A 16,307-nucleotide genomic window follows, 5' to 3' on the forward strand; every position below is an offset into this window, starting at 1 on the left:
TGTCAGTTTAATGAGATTTGGGGAAAAAAATATTTTATTCTTTTAAAGTTTGCTTCAATACGATAGGGCCTCTTTAACACATTCTTCATTGGATTTATAGAGGTTAAAAAGATTTAACCAATCTTAACCCAGATTTATTAAATATTATGCAGATTTGGTAAACTCACCAGAGATTCAATACTAGTTATTGTAGAATTAGTAAATCTTCCTTCATGCTTGTTAGCACTTTCTATAATTTAACAAGGAGCTGAGTATAACCAACGCTAAGGTTTAATATTTAGAGTCTTATTGAAAAAAAAAGTGATTCCAAGATTTATTCAATATGCTTAAGACTTAACAAATATTGTCTCAACTCAGAAAAATAAATATGGAATGAAAACAGCCCTAATTGCTTGCTCTGAGGCAAATGTTCAATTTACCATTTTTTTTATGTATTTAATAAATAGATTATTAAATCAAGTGCAACACTCATTAAAGATGGTATCAATTTAAGGAATTCATCTCAGCTATGATTTATTCAATCTAATGCCCCATTGATTAAATGTTCTTCAGATCTTAAAAGTCCACTTCAGGATTAATAGGTATCAGGTCAATTTAGAACAGCATTCAGCACACATGAAAGCCAATGAGCGAGGAGGTGATTTATACGCTCCATGCTGAATGGGCGCCATAAGTGTTTGCGATGTGGGGAAATAGTGCATTTAAAATGCTGCTCAAAAACATTTCCGAGGGTAAATATGCAGTTCTTAAGCTTCTCAAGTGCCTCCAAGTGGGACAGATGCAGAACGAATAAAGTAACCTGGGAAGAGGGTGGTGGGTAGAAGTTCTTGGGAGTCAACCTGGGAATATGGCTTTCTGGCCTGTCGACTTAATAGCTCACATGATTTCCCTGGAAGTTATGTGCCTGCCGGGGGTTGCGGGGTAGAGGCACAGCCCTACCTCTGAGCTTCTGGGGATGTGTTTCACGGATGTGTAGATGTTCGCAGGAGGTCCAACAGAATTACAGCTTTGTCCTCTGGAATACATTTGGCCATGGTGAAATTCCATATTGATGGGCTATCCTTATTTCAAGATTTGATTTCTGCTGGTTTTTGATATTTTGGGTGTGATTTGATAGCGACAGAATAGATCATAGAGCAGGTTCCAGTTTGAAACTCTATCTTGGATACTGTGTCCAAATTGTGACTCTGTTTAGGGACAGAAGATAGCAGAGCATTTTCTACCTAACTCTTAAGTCAAAAGGCCCCGGATATCAGTGTAGGTAATTAGCAGGGCTCCTATAGAAGCTTCTCATTTGCCTTTTCATACCAAAAGAATCTGTTAGTTCTCATTTATTTACTAGCTTCTATGTACCAGACCCCATTTCTTTTTTTATTTTAAATATCCTAAAAGCAGTTCTAAATATCTGCTACTTACAGAATAATAAACCAAGATTTAGTAATTCAATAACTTGCTCCAATTTAAATTGCTCATGGGTGGCAGAAATGAGGTTAGAAATCAAAAGGATCTCACTGCAAAGCCTATGATATTCCACAGTTTCTGTGGACTATCCAGGACAAATTCAATTAACACCAAGAATTGAGGGGGACCTGGGTGGCTCAGTGGGTTAAGCCTCTGCCTTCAGCTCAGGGTCCTGGGATGGAGCCCTGCATCGGCCTCTCTGCTTAGCGGGGAGCCTGCTTCTGCCTCTCTCTCTCTTCTTGTCTCTCTGCCTATTTGTGATCTCTCTTTCTCTCTGTGTCAAATAAATAAAAAATGAAATCTTAAAAAAACAACAACAACAAGAATTGAGTGGCTACCTTTTTTCCCTGTCACAGTGCTAAGCACTAAGGATATGAAAATAAAAAGACAAGACTGTCTTCAAGTAAATCACTGTCTTATTGTGGAGACAGTCAAATAAAGAGAAAATTAGCATGCAGTAAGACAAGCATTTTGAAAGGGAAATTCACAGTGCTATATAAGAACCCAAGAGTTAGTTAGCTATACCATATGGGAAAATTCAAGGAAGGTTTCTGAGACTATTAAGCTGCGCTTTGGGTAGTGCTAAGGAAAAAGATATTGTGGCAAATGAAACTGCATATGCAAAAGCATGGTGAAATGATCCGTAATATTTGACGTATGGATGAAATCATCCACATGCCTCTGAAAATGCAGGGGATACTGGCAATATCATTTCTGAATGCTAGGAGGTGTTCATGTGCCAAGTTGAATAAATGGAGTAAGGCCATTCTTCTCAACAGACGGTGCTAAAAAAAATAGATGCCCAATAAACAATGTAATTCTTGACCTCAAATTCACTCTGGGCACAAAAATTAATTAGAGGTGGCATGGAGTCCTAGAACTAAAAGGTAAAACCGTAAAACTTCTAGAAGAAAATATAGGAACAAATCTTCACAAATGTGGGTTAGGCAAAATTTTCTTCAACAGAATTCAGAAATCATTAATCATAAAAGAAAAATAATTGTTAACACTTCATCAAAATTAAAAGTGTGCATTCATAATAAAACAACACTAAGAAAATAAGTTGGCAAGTAACAGACAAGAAGAAAAAGTTTACAGTGTATAATATTGGGCATGGAAATCATATCCAGAATATATAAAGAGTTCCTAGAAATTGTAACAACAACAATAAAGACAACAAAATGTAGTTTTCAAAATGGGCCAAAGGCTTGAGACTACAGATAAATCACGAAGAAAATGTATGAACTGACAATAAGCTTATGATAAGACACTACATTGGTCCTCAGGGAAATGCTAACTGAAAACACTATAAAAAACCATTTAGTATATTCTGGAACGGTTAACTTTTATAGAAAGACTGATAATATCAAATGAGGTAGAGGAAATGAAACAACCAAACACCCAAACACTGTTTGTAGAAATCGCTTGGAAAACGATTGGAAATGCTTGGAAAAAGAAAAAAATCTTTTATGAAGTTAGGCATACACATAGCCTGTACTCCAACAATTCCAATCCTAGGTATGTACCCAAGAGAAATGAAAACATATCTGCACAAGAATTATGCAAGAAAGCTGAAAGCAGCTCTGCTCATAATAGACTCAAAATGAAAATAGTCATCAAGAAAATTTAGAGAAAGGCAAACCATAAGAGATGCTGAACTCTGGGAAACAAACTGAGGGTTGCTGGAGGTGAGGGGGTAAGGTGTGGGGTAACAAGGTGATGGGCACTGGGAAATGCACCTGGGTGTTATATGCAACTGATGAATCACTAAATTCTATGTCTGAAACTAATTAAAAAAAAAAAAAAAGAAAATAGCCATCAAGAGGTATTTGAATAAACACATTGTAACACGTCACTAGACTATTCCTTGGCAACAAAATGAAGAAATCACTGAGAAATAACAACACTATGGATCAATCTCAAAGATACACTTTGCATATACAAAATAAATAAGACACCAAAGAATGTATACTATCAAGAGGCAATTGCCTCTTTGGGGTACAGGATGGAGAATACTGGAAAAGGTCAGGAGGAAACCTTCTGGGAAGCCAGAAATATTCTATATTTTGATTTGGGTAGCCATTACACAGATACGCATTCAATAGTCAAAACTCATCCACCTAAAGATCTTAACAATGTATTTTTGATTCTTATAGCTCAGTTAACAAAAATAAGTGGTCTTCCGTAATCATAAGAACCCACCTAAAATCTTCTACTCAGTTGCAGATAACAACTGGGGAGAATGAAGAGGGAGACCAATTTTAAATTCTTCCTCCAGAAAAAGTAGCATATTGATAGGCTTTCCAGTTAGAATGTAAAATATGTTCTCAGTATTTGAATCCACTGGCTAGAGAAGCCAAGCCATGCAATTTGCTCTCCTGAAATAAGTGTTAGAATTTGGAGATCAAAATCATTTAATGTGAAGAAAGTAGTTGAGATTTTAGAGGGGTTAGACATTTGAATCTGAAGTCAGCAAGCATATGTGTGATTTCAGGCGAGTCCACGAACCATTCTGGAGCTCAGTTTCGTGTGTGTGTGTGTGTGTGTGTGTGTGTGTGTTTTGGTAGAGGCGGTGTAATACCTAGCAATGGGCATATACTCTATGACAGTGATATTATGAGAGATTGAGCACAAAGGAGAGTTTAATAGCAAGAGTCCAGAGAGACAGAAACTGACCTCTTTTCATTCTAAGATGCTTTAAGGCACCGACTGATCAATAAACATTGTTAGCATGAGCTGAAATTAGTAATCTGGAATTGATTTCCCCATGTGGGGTCTGGATGTGTGGGACTGATATGCCAGAGGCCTTTTAGTGCAAAAAGCAAGAAAAGAAAACTCTTTGTAAAGACCATGAATATCATAAATTTAAAAAAAAAAATCAGACTGATTTTGAAATACTCATGTGTGCACTTAGTATGCACATACTAAGAGAGGTGCACACTCTTTTCCTTTCTCTTGTACACCCCCACATGCATTTTAAATATATACTCCATATCTGTAGTCCTGTATGAAGAGCATTTGAAACCTGGGGCCAGAACAGGGTCAATTAGTATATTAGGTATATACAGGTGTGCTTGGCACAGTAAGTATAGTAGGTCAAACATATAGGGCAGCTTCCTAAAAATAGTGTGGCAAGATAACACTTTAAAGCATTAATCAGTGAGATTTGAATTTCATATTAATGAAATTAATGGTAGTTACCTGGTAGTTACCTGGGTTCTTATCATAAATCAGGAACGATATGTCTCTTTTAAATGATGAATTTCAATACATTAGCCTTGCATAACCTGTTGTAGGAACATATGAATCTAAGCAGCATTTTGCTTTGGAAATATTCTTTGTTAGGAAGCTGAATGTATTATTGGGGATGTGCCATTAGTCCCCTCAATCAAAATCTTTTCACTGTTCTCCAGTTTGTTATTGAAGAAAGTGTTTTCAAGACCATTACATGGCTCATATCCTACTGAGTGTTGCAGGTCCAGGAGGATATCCCCACACCAGCAAGAATCCATGCTTAGTTTCAGAACATTTAATGGGCTACCATGTTCAAGTATGGCTAAGGAAAGTAGAAGATAAACACTTATGTAAGCATGCTTCACAGCAATCTGATATTTATGCATTCACTAGAATTTCCCAATGACTGTCAAATGTTAGGGCAGGTATCATTACCTCCATTTCACAGATAAGGAAACTGAGGCTCAAACATTTGGTAATTTGACTAATGAAACCCAGGTACTAATAGGCATGATAGCAATTTAACCTTGGTCTTCTGATTTAGATAGTAAAGGACTTTTCACAACCCCAAATGATCTCTCTGACTTCTACCTTATTTCTAGAATCTGATACACTTTTAGTCATAAAAGTTACAGAGCTTATCTTTTACACAAAGAGTAACAATGACTCATGTCCTTGATGTTGAGCTGCTAACCTTTAGCAGGATAGGAAAAGAGACTTCAGAATTTAAGACAAAGAGACCTAGAGGGAAAGTAGACTCAATACAAGTGAGCCTAGTTATCCCTAGCTAATGCTCTTTTAAAATAGATCAGCCAAAGGGATTTCTGGAGGGAAAAAAAGGAGAAACCATCACTCAGAGAAGATAATAATCTTAATTGAAATCAGAAATCCTTCAAATCTCTTTGTGTATAAATGTGTGTGCTATAATAGTGAACATTTAGAATCCCTCTGGATTTTAAAAATTCTGGACAGTGTTTTATCAATCTTTTTTTTTTTTTAATTGGAGGAGGTGGGGCAGAGGAGGCTGTGGGAAATCATTACCCCTGAGCCATCTATCCTCTGCTTCCTAAAAAGTCTTTCTGCACAGCTTTACCGGACTCACTGGAACCCAGGATCTTGAAGGAATGCAATGATTTGGCATTCTAGTGAGGGAAATATGCTGTGGTTGCAGGAATCCAAGCATCCCTTTGGAGGATGGAAATAAAGTTCGTTAAAATTCTTCAACTCAACACAATAAAGATAGAGAGGAGGGTGGGAAGGAGAGATCACTCTGCTATGATTCAGCTCACAACACCCATTGGAGAAACAATTATAAAATGCAAATATAATGGTGACATCCTTAAATAGAGCCTATCCATGAAACGTCCTACTCTTTTCTGTTCTCAAGCATCAGATGAAAAAGAGATACCTCCAGGGCAAAACCAACTTAGAGAAAATTATTCATATGATTCTCCAGCCACAGGTATGGGAGGATGATATAGCCCAGGTGAGGAACTTTCTTAAATTGTCCCTGGTGGTTCCATTCTTTAAAATGATAATTGGGGGGCCTGGGTGTCTTAGTGGGTTAAGCACCTGACTCCTGATTTTGGCTCAGGTCATGGTCTCAGGGTCCTGGGATCAAGCTCCACTTCAGACTCTGCACTCAGAGTGAAGTCTGCTTGTCCTTCTCCCTCTTCCCCTCCCCTTGCTCACACTCCCTCTCCTTCAAATAAAGAAGTAAATAAAATATTTTTTAAAAATAAAATTATAATCCTCACCCTTACCTCCTATGTGAAAGTGTATCAGGTTATGAGATCCTCAACTCTCCAAAAGAAAATGTAGAGATTTCCAGTGTCAGCCCTGACACGTAAAGAACTTTGAACTTATCGCTCCCAACCTTACAAAAAAAAGCTGGGCAAACTGAAAACCAAATGACTTCTGTGGACTCATCACAGAAATGACTTTGCAGGGCAAATGTCTTGCCTGAAATCTGGAAAGAGAGGTGAATTCAAGAAGTCGCAGCTGAGAAAGATCTGCTTACATAGAGCAGAGACCATTGAAGTCAGAAATTGGTAGAAACACTTAAATGATCATCCCAGTGAACTCTGGGAGGGTGAATGTGGCCTAATTTGAGTTTAAAAAACCTGTGGGTTGCTATCTTAGGTGGGAGGGGGTCTTCCACACTTTGCGGAACTTGTTTCCAAGAATGTACAGTGATCTTCACATGGTCAAAGTCTAGAAAGATCCCTTCCTAATCATGGTAGGAAGGGAGAAAGAATAATCCTTGTGAAATATGACCAGAGCTTTCCCTGGATGAAAAAACTTTAACAGAACTTTGTCTTGAAGCCATGGGAGAAGCCATCCTGTCTAGACTTCCTTTCTCAACAAAAGGGAAGATGGGACTCTAAGCAAAGAAACACTTATGGAGGTGAGAAGCCAGAGGCCAGAGAAGCAAGCTTATGGGAAGACTGGGGATGAAGTGGACATTGGTAGAACACTTCCCTTTTCCCAGGCCTTGCACCACAGAAACATGGCTCCAGCATCATAAGAGTTGTGCAGATTATAGCTGAAATAAGTGCAAGACACAGACTCTCTTGGAGGAGGAGAACTCAAGGGAACCAATGTCAAGAGGGAAGACAAGACAAAAATACTAGAGGAATGTGAAGCCTCTGGCACCTAAAGTTACAAAAGCATTACACAAAAGCCAACTCCCAGTCAAATCAACATAATACTGCATGCTAAAGTCCTACTTATTTCTGTTCCTATTACTACATACACCATGTCCAGCTTTCAACCAATTACAAGGCATACTAAAAGGCAAGAAAGCAACAGAATATGAAAAGGTTGTGCATCAAAACCCATCTCAGATGTGATACTGATGTTGGAATTATAACACAGGGAACTTAAAATACTTATGATTCATAAGTTACGAACTTTAGTGGATAAAAAGACCACATGAGGAAACAGATGCATAAAATAAGCCAAGATAAAAATTCTAAGAACAAATCAAATGGAAAGGGTAGAAATAAAAAGAAAAGATATAAAGAATGTTTTTTATGGCTCACTCTTTGGTCAAAATTAAAGCAAAGAATCAGTGAGTTTGAAGATATAAGCTTCCTAAATTGAAATAGAAAGGGAAAAATAATAGTTAAAAATAGTTTTAAAAAGTTTAAAAAATAGTTAAAAAAAAGAGAACAATCAGTAGCAATTGGAAACTTTCAAAAGATGTAATATACACATTATTGTAACACCAGTAGAAAAAAGGGAGAATGGAACAGAAGGAACACATAAAATAATACTGATGAGGAATGTCCCCAAATTAATGAGAACTGGCAGCTTTTTTTTTTTTTTTTAAGATTTTATTTATTTGACAGACAGAGATCACAAGTAGCCAGAGAGTCAGGTCAAAAAAGAGGGGGAAGCAGGCCCCCCACCAAGCAGAAAGCCCAATGTGGGGCTTGATCCCCAAACCCTGGGATCATGACCTGAGCTGAAGGCAGAGGTTTTAACCCACTGAGCCACCCATATGCTCCCCCCCGCCAAAATTAATGACAGACACCAAATCACAGACCCAGGAATGTAGAGAACTCCCACATGGAATAAATAAAAAAAGAAAAAAAAAGTTGTGCCTATGCATATTATATTTAAACTACAGAAAACCAAAAAGAGGATATTTTGAAAATAGCAGTGTGTGCAGGAGACCTTACTTATAATGAAACATTAATAAAAATGCTTCAATATTGGTTTATGATTTGTGACAACTGTAGCATACTAATGTAAAATGTTAATAAGCAGAAACTCACTGTGAATTAGAAAGAGCTCTCCATACTATCTTCCTAGCAATGCTGCAAATCTGAAACTGTTTTAAAATAAAATGTCTATTTTTAAAAAGAAAATACAGACATTTCAAATGGATATCTTTTGAATCATCATTGTCTTGGAATTACAGCAACGTTATGGACAAGCAACATCTCAACACTGCTCATGTTTTTCTTCCTGTTATCTTTTAGTAGATGGAAAACATGTCATTTTAATTATCTGGTAAACATATCCCATCACATGGTCTTGGTTTGCTGTGTGCAACATTTTGAGATTCTTTTAGGATAAGCTTGACAGGCATTTTTTAGAAAGCGAGTAATGGAAGAAGACCTTTAGGATCTCCAATGATGATTCATTCATTTTTAAAACAAGTACAAAAATGTCCAGACAGTTAAGTAACTTCCTCCCAATAACACAAGTCTATCAGAACAAGGACTTTAACTCGGTTACCAATTTTTTTCTTATTGATTTTGTTTTGTCTGTACTATTTACATTAATTTGAATTTGTTGAAAAATGTTGACAGAATGTCCCATGACATCATAATATCATACCATCATGCATCCTGAATGAGATAATTCAATGTCAGAATTGTTCGTAGATAATCAATCTAACTCAATATGTGCTTACTGTGTGTTTCCAAAGTAAAGTCTGAAAAGTGGAAAACACATGAGTAAAAGTAGAACAATATGCTTCGGTGTGACTAGAGCCCATACCACAAGAAGAGAAAAGTAGGGTCCCATGTACTCAGTGGAGGCCCAATTCATGACTGATAACCCATTCTCTTATATATATATAAAAAAAATGTATCCTAGCTTAGGTAATAAATCATGAAGCTGTTCTTTGAAAGGGCCTCAACTGCCATCTTGGAGCTACCTAAATCAATACGTGCCTATAGACCTATCCTGAACCACAGCACTCCCAGTCAGGTTGCTCTGGTCCTGAGACTTTACTCTTCTACTTCTTTCTTCAGAGGAAGATACGTACTCTGCTTAACACTATGTACCCACATGACCTTACTCAAGTTACGCAGACTCTGCAAGGCTGTTTCCTCATCTGTAAGATGGAGATATACCAGAGTCTTCCTTATATAGTTCCTATTAGGAGTAAACTTAAACGGGCCTACCACATAGTAGGTATTTGATAAATTTAGCTGTTATTTTCATTATTCTCGATAACTTTAGAAGTTTTGAATTTTAGGTCATTTTTCCGATTCGTCATTAATTGAATTTCTCTAAAGCAGAGCAATGGATTTTGGAGGAAGGGATTCCCCCCCACCATCATTTACTTCCCAAATATTACTGGGCACCTCCTGTGTTCCAGGCACTGTTCTGAGTGCTGAAACTACAACAGCAAATGAGACCAACGAACACCATGCTCTCATGGAGGTTTCTTTAAAATTTAGACATTTTAGGTTAATTTGCCTTTGTGTGTGTTTAAAAAAAAAATTATGTCCCTTATTGGAGGGAACAGTTCCATGAGTCCACGACTTGGTAGGAGCTCAGTTCCTTCTGGTGAGATAAATCATACCCCTTCCCTCTGCCAGGGCCGTGCCATGTTGAGCATAAGGCTTAGTCTCTGGAACACAGACACCGGCTGGGTGTCAACCCTTTACACACTCTCTGCTGAATCACACTGTGTACAACACATGGTATTAGACTATCTTGTGGGAAGAAAGAAAGAAAGGAAGGAAGGAAGGAAGGAAGGAAGGAAGGAAGGAAGGGAAAAAAATGAAGAAAGCACTGGATAGACCAGTTTGGTTTCCAGGACAAGATCCTGGCTAGTGATGCAGACTCAGGATTTGCTAAAAACAGATAATATTTAAGTTAAAGGACTGAATGACTTGAGGGCATAGAATATATTTGGGAGTACTGTCCCCATTAGAGGATCAACAGAGGAGGAGGAAGAGCTAGAGAAGAATATCCGGGAAATTGCCAACAATACAGAAGGGCTAGAAACCAGAAGATAGGGTGGAAGGAGAGATTGTGTAACAAAGCTAGGGCTAAAAGCAAGAACCAGGTTGGTGCTGTCTTACACATGCCTGTTAAGGAACTTGCCAGCTACATCAGAAACAGAAAAGGATTCCTTAAAAATGGAAGCTCCTCTAAACCACCTTGTTTTCTTGATTTGGCCTCTGAAAATAATGCTTTGGGAGTCAGTGGTGACTGAGAATTAGCACGACTGGTGAATTAAACTTTATAATTACTGAAATATTTACATAAAAACATAATAGACAGGAATCTTCCCTACTTCGGGAGAATTAGGGAAGACTTGCAAGAGCACAGCCTCTGGGGCTGGGATTCAGTCCTCACTGGGAAGACCCGATGGCAGAGAAAAATGACGGAGGCAGTTCACAAGGCGGGAATCATTGTGGTAAGTATAGCCTAGAGCTTTTGAGAGAGACCCAAGAGTCAAGAGCTAGATAGATCACATGATGAAGTTCAAGTGGCCAAAGCTATACCTAAGACAAAGAGAGAGAATCCAAGGTCAAGAATCATGTTGAATAAAAGGTGGAACAAGTCATCACTTAGCAAGTCAAGCTTGGGTAAGGACTATGAACAGCAGCCATGCCATAAAGAGCTGTCCGGGGTTGCACAAGTTACAGAACCTTCTTGTCCCTTAGTTCTCTCCTCTATGAGATGGGGAGAGTAACCACATGGAACTGTTGAGTTTGCCCCAAGGGGTAAATGGAATAATGCACATAGAAGTTGGCCTGGTACTCAGCAGGGGCTCAACACCCATTAGCTCTCAGTATTCATATTGTATTGCTTTGCAGACCTGCTGGGGTGGGGTATGGAGAACTAACCAGAGCAGAGAGAACTGGGAAAGAGAAGCAGAAGGAATCTTTTCAGGCTGCCTGAAAGGTGAGGGTTGAAGTATTCTAATCCATATTTGTGCAGGGACACCCAGGCTCCTTCACTAAAGCTCTGGAGTGTCTGTGGATTGCCAACAGAATCCTCATCACTCCCCTTCCCAAGAGACCTCCCTGCTGAATATAGAATGGCTTAGTTTACAGTGTAAGGCATTAAGTTAAGACACACAAAGAGGGAGACAAAATCGTCTTCCCTTCCAAATGCCAGTGTGCCGGAAAACAGGTGCAGAGAGAGTATACAATTCCTCCAAGCAGTCTCTTTGATGTGCTCAAACTGTCCGCCCTTTCTGTATTTGTTTATTTCGTGTTAACTGTAACTCTGCTTGTTCCTTCCCAGATGTTTGGACATCCATTAATTAGCACACCCTCTACAACATATTTGTGAATGCTTCTCACCAAGTGAAAGCAAAGGCTGGAATCCAGCTGGAAAGAAACCACAATTAAGAAAACACACACACACACACACACACACCCCACCACCACCACCACCAACAACAACAACAAAACTGTCTTTAGGACAGCATGAGAGTGAGACAGGAAGACAACAGGAAAATATGAGTCTCAAGGGGCAGAGATCCAATGGGACTCATAATTCTTTTTATTTTTTTTTAATATTTAATTTATTTATTTGAGAGGGAGAAAGAGTGAGTGTTGGGGGTGGGCAGAGGAAGAGGGAGAGAGAATCTCAAGCAGACTCTGCTGAATGAGGAGCCTGAGGCAGGGCTCAATCTCACGACTCTGAGATCAGGACCTGAGCCAAAACCAAGAATTGGATGCTTAACTGACTGTGAGCCCAAGGCGCTCCCCACCCCCCCGCGCCACAATAGGTTCATTTTCAAGCTCACATGTCAACAAACATTAATCTGACAGGTAACTCCAGGATCAAATTAATTCAGGAAACTAATTCTAGAAGGAAAAAAAGCCAGAGTAGAGAATGAAGGCCTTTACCCTATCACATAAAATTAACTAAAGTAAGACTTTTCAAAACCCATTATTTTTCTTGACCATCATTTTCATTGTTTTGTCCTGGTCAGGGAACCATCAAAGTAACTGGAACATTCTGTGCAAAAAAGGCAATATTGATTTTTTTTTTTTTAAATGAAACAGTCTATGTTGTTGAGAGATGATTAAGCTGCCTCAACATCCATCTGATAAAGCACAGAGTACAAGCTGAAAGAAGTGTTTGGTTGCCTTTCCAGAAAGGCATGCCCTGTCTCCCAACCGATCCCTCCCGCCATCTTTCTTGGAGAACTGACCTGCCACAGTGGTCACACTGCCTTCTGGTAGGCATTTGATTCCTTTATAAAACACTGGTGGTATCACATAAAACTTTCATTAGTCAGATTTCACCCTTTGGAGCCTATGGTTTTTGGTTTTTTGGTTTTTTGTTTGTTGGTTTTTTGTTTTTTAATCTTTTAAAGTCAAGCCTCTCTTCCCCTGGCCCACGGCACTGCCCTTTTTATGGACAAAGATGCAATGACATACAGAAGGCCAGTCAGCACGACCTGGAAAATTTCTCGTCTAGCCTCAGCTATATCTCTTTGGAAAATTAATAATCCCTATAAAACCTTATTCTCCAAATCCCAGTAACTAATTTTTAATTTTCAATGGGTCATTTCACAGTTAGCCAAAACCACAACATTAAGACCACGGCTAGCAAAGATTACTTCAGTTTTCATCAGAATTCGTCATTTTAACATTTTACCTCTGGTTGTGTTTCTGAGAAGGAAGTCAGGCAAGATGCCCACGGAATCTTAATGAAACTCACTAGGTATTAAGGATCTACTCTATAAAGGGATTATAATAAAACAAACAAGGAAAGGAAAGTTAAAGCTATTTCTGTGACAGTTTGTGAGTGAGATGAGAAGACATGGGAGGGCTGGTGACATGCGCTAAGTACATGATCTCCCCTGAATCCCCAAAAACAGTAGTGCAGATTTGCCATTATTAGTTCTGTGGACAGATAAGGAAGCTGAAGCTCAGAGAGATTAAGTCAGAGATCCAGGAGTGATATTTGCAGAGCTATTAACACTGGTTAAGAGCAGTGGCTTAGGCACCTGGCAATAAAGGGGTCAGATCTTGGCTCGGTCAGTAAAAGAGCAGTGGTGGAGGGGAGGCCTGGGATTCAGTCTGCGATGACAGTCTGGTACGAAGCATGGCGTTCCGAGGGCAGAGCGCAGTGGGAGTGGGCACGTAGAGAGGGAAGAGACAGGACAGGACAATATTGTGAGTTCAGAAGGCCCTCATTTTCAGCCAGCCCTTAGTTTCAGAATCCAAGCAGGGAAATGAAATGATTAGATAGAGACCACACTGTATCAGCTTCAGCACTAGGATTGATTTAGAATGTGTGAGTCAGCTACTCTCGTTGCTGGGGACTAGGGCAAAAACCAAATCGAGGAGCCCAAGCTTCGAACCCATCCAGAATGCCGAATAAACCTGGGCAGGGGGAACCTGGGTGGCTCAGTGGGTAAGAGCCTCTGCCTTTGACTCAGGTCATGATCCCAGGACCCTGGGATCAAGCCCCGCATCAGGCTTTCTGTCTGCTTCCTCCTCTCTCTGCCTGTCTCTCTGCCTACTTGTGATTTCTATCTGTCAAATAAATAAAATCTTAAAAAAAAAAAAAAACCTGGGCAGAATTGATCACTCCATTGGGTCAATCCCAACGGCCTACATGGCATTTCACATGTGTTCCCATCTTATCACATGTATCCCCATCTTAACACAGGCGTGCATACACACAAACGCTCTTCATGGGGTAGGCGTGATCGTACTGGTGTTATAGCCAGGAAAGCAGGATCAGCATAAGTGGATAACTTGCTGTAGCACCACACCTAGACAACGGCACAACTGGGATTTGAATCTAGATATGACTGACTCCAAAGCCCATGCTCTATTCATGCTGTCAATTAGAGATTAGGGCCAACCAGATGCTGAGTCACTTGAGGCAGGTGTCAGCAATCAGAAGGAACCCACAGAAATATAACCAAGGATAGTAGTAGTTTATAGGAAAAGAAATCAAAATGGCCGTGGAGGGGCACCTGGGTGGCTCAGTGGGTTAAGCCTCTGCCTTCAGCTCAGGTCATGATCCCAGGGTCCTGGGATTGAGCCCTGCATTGGGCTCTCCACTCTACGGGGAGCCTGCTTCCCTTCCTCTCTCTCTGCCTGCCTCTCTGCCTACTTGTGATCTCTGTCTGTCAAATAAATAAATAAAATCCTTAAAAAAATTTAAAAAAAAAATGGCCATGGAGTGATGAAAATACGCTCAGCACTATTGATCACGAGGAAGATGAAATTAATGTATTAAGGAGATACCACTGGTATCTTCCTCTCTCTCTGCCTGCCTCTCTCTCTGCCTGCCTCTCTGCCTACTTGTGATCTCTGTCTGTCAAATAAATAAATAAAATCTTTTAAAAAAATTTTTAAAAAATGGCCATGGAGTGATGAAAATACACTCAGCACTACTGATCACGAGGAAGATGAAATTAATGCACTAAGGAGATACCACTGGTAGGCTACTAGACTGAACAAAAAATTTGAATGTTTGATGACATCAAGTATTATTAAGACTGTGAGGTTGTGAATAATTTTGGACACTACTAATAGGAATACCTACTTATTCAGCTATTTTGGAGAACAATCTGGCAATATCTATTAACACTTAAAATATAAATGACCTTAACTCAACAATTCCACTTTTGGTATATGTCCAAGAAATATTTGCACAAAGATGTGTGCATGTACACAAAGATACATATATAAAGACACTGGCTGCAGCCTTGCTTGCAGTTAAACACACACACACACACACACACACACTCTCAAAAATAATCAAAATGTCCAAATAAGGGAAACAGGTAAATCAAAATTGTGGTTGGATACATTGTAGAAGTTTACATTTGATCTTAGCCAAAAGGCCGAGAAGCGATCATCATAGAAGTTTAAAAATGAGTTAGATTTATGTGTAGTGATGCAGGAAAATCTTTCAGATATATTATTTTTAGAAAAGTTTTAGAATGTCTTCATTCCCATAAACAAACACACATATACAAAATTCCCTACTTCCACCCTACAAATATATATGCATCTAAAAGGCACAGAAAAAGATATGGAAGAATATGCACAGAACATAAAATAATGGTTCATGTAGAAGGGGATATGAGAGGAGGTCAAGAGGAATTTTCCTTCATTAGATAAAGTTGACTTGTCTGAAATCGTTTGAATTTTTAAAGACATATATTCATATCCTGCTTGAATAATTAAAAATAAATAAATATTTAAGCAAAACAAATGAATCAAAGTACATAAGATCAGAAGGAGTAAGGTGGGTCTTACCTACAAAGTTCTGGGCTAATAAAGTAGGTGTGTTATGCAGTAAGGAAGGAGGGGGAAGACAAGAGTTCCAACACCTAGTCCCAGGACAAAGGCCTTCCTGGAATCAAGTAGCAAACATGACTGCTGTAATAGGATGGTGTTTTTTGAAGGTTTTATTTATTTCTTTGACAGAGAGAGACACAGAGAGAGCAGAAATACAAGCAGGGGGAGCAGGAGAGGGAGAAGCAGACTTCCCGCCAAGCAGGGAGCTTGATGCAGGGCTCGAGCCCAGGACCCTGGGATCATGACCTGAGCTAAAGGCAGACGCTTAACAACTGAGCCACCCAGGTGCCCCAGAATGGTCCTTTTTGATCCATTTAGCCCTTTCATTATTTCTTATTGCTCTGGTGACCATGGTGGCAGGGGGCAGGGAGTGTTTTGATTTTTTTTTTTTTTTAAGATTTATTTATTCTACCGAGAGAGAGAGAAAGCATGCGTGGAAGTGGGGCAAGGACAGAAAGAGAGAGAGAGAAGTCTCCAGCAGACTTCCCTCTGAGCACAGAGCCCGATGCTGGGCTCAATCCCTTGACCCTGAGATCATGACCTGAGCAGAAACCACCAGTGTGGGATGCT

The sequence above is a fragment of the Neovison vison genome, chromosome 13 (genome assembly GCF_020171115.1).
Source record: "Neovison vison isolate M4711 chromosome 13, ASM_NN_V1, whole genome shotgun sequence".
Lineage (NCBI taxonomy): Eukaryota > Metazoa > Chordata > Mammalia > Carnivora > Mustelidae > Neogale > Neogale vison.